The sequence below is a fragment of the Nematolebias whitei genome, chromosome 3 (assembly GCF_014905685.2).
Source record: "Nematolebias whitei isolate Nwh7 chromosome 3, NemWhi1, whole genome shotgun sequence".
Classification (NCBI taxonomy): domain Eukaryota; kingdom Metazoa; phylum Chordata; class Actinopteri; order Cyprinodontiformes; family Rivulidae; genus Nematolebias; species Nematolebias whitei.
In genome coordinates this window covers 19777198-19779023 of record NC_056500.1, presented here as the reverse complement: position 1 = coordinate 19779023, position 1826 = coordinate 19777198, and positions in this window count along the sequence as shown.

Here is a 1826-nt window from a genome sequence, read left to right as displayed (position 1 = left end):
AAACAGGTCTCTCTTGTAAACGAGTCCTCGTGACTCAATGAGACTAAACTGAATAAATAAAGGTTGAATGAATGAATACATGTAGCAAACAATATGAAAATAACAATGTGCTAGCTAAATTTGGCAAAACACTAGCTAAAATTTAAATGTATCAAAATATTAGCTAGAAGGTAAATTTAACACAAGGCAAGTTAAAAATGGTAAAAGATTAGCTCAAATCAGCAAACTGCTAGCTAACATTATCAAAATACTAGCTAGAAGCAAAAAAATAACATAAGGCTGGCTAAAGGTAGCTAGAGGCAAGCTGAAAGGAACAAAAAATTAAAGTAGCAAAAAGCCTAGCTAAATGTAGCAAAATGCTAGAAAAATGTAATAAAGCCTTAACCTAATAGGTATATATATATTTAAGGGCATTTAAAACCCTTCCCAAACTCTTGCAATGTTCTAAACAATGTTTCTAAACTCTAAACGTTCTAAAAGAGGTCATGATTTCAGCTCTCACAGATTGTTTAAAATAATTTATTTAAAATAAAAATTCATGCTGATCGTGCAGCTCATCCATCAATCAGCCAGTTGTGTATCAGGTCCAATCTTATTTTGAAAAAGCGCGAAGTAGCGAGTCCGCGATGTAGCGAGGGACAACTGTTTATGATTTTTTTTGTTCAGTGCCCTGAGATGACTTGTTACTTTGTGCTGTATAAATGAAATGAATTCAATTTAATTATGTGATGTGCAGAAACCAGAACATGTAGACTTCTGCAACAATCCAGTTTTAATGGGTCATTAACCTTGAATACCATACCTTGAAGCTTTTTGTCCTTTTCACTAAAATAAAGTAAAATACATCTTTAATTTGAAGAGGTACATTGAACAAAACATTAGAAACAAGCTTCCTCATGCAAGCAACCACTTTTAAATGTAATCTCTCTTTTTTTTTGCTTTTTTTTTTTTTTTTTGTGAACAAAAATTGGGTATTATAAATGTCTCAAACTACTAAAAACAAAACAAAAATTAAACAAATAAATAAAACATTAACTGTGTATATTTTTAATATAGTTTTATTCTAATATATTCCTTTATTTGCTTTAGGCCATAGTAGTTTCAGAAAAGCACTCGCACTAATCATCTTATTGAAGCTTTTCATCTTCCAAATTTATATTTATAAAAAAGATATATTTTGCTTAACCTCTTAGACCCTGCATCCTAATGCTACACTGGTTTTAGACTGGTTGTTTTTATTCATGGAGATTAGACTTTAGGTTTTATTTTTAATTGTTCCATACAATATTTACTTATGTTTTTAAATCCCAACTTTTTTCTTTTGGCTGCTCCCTTCCTCAGGGGTCTCTCCGCAGAGAACAAACTCGCACAAAGACTTGGCACTTGTTTTGACCCCAGATACTATTCCTGACACAACCACAGACCACCCAGCTACCCCAGCCCTCTGTGTGGAGCAGAGAGCTGCTATCAAAGGCACCCAGGGGAGCAGATGGAGGGTGCTAGGAGCCTTGCTCAAGGGCCCAAAGTGCGGTAGATGAGGATGGAGCTTCACAATTCCCACTCACATTTTGATATTGTCAGTTCAAGGAGTAGAACTGGTGACCTTTCGATCACAGACTCACCTTCCCCTTTGCACTATTCTCCTTTTTTTTAAAAAAAAAAAACCTCCTATCTATCTATCTATCTATCTATCTATCTATCTATCTATCTATCTATCTATCTATCTATCTATCTATCTATCTATCTATCTATCTATCTATCTATCTATCTATCTATCTATCTATCTATCTATCTATCTATCTATCTATCTATCTATCTATCTATCT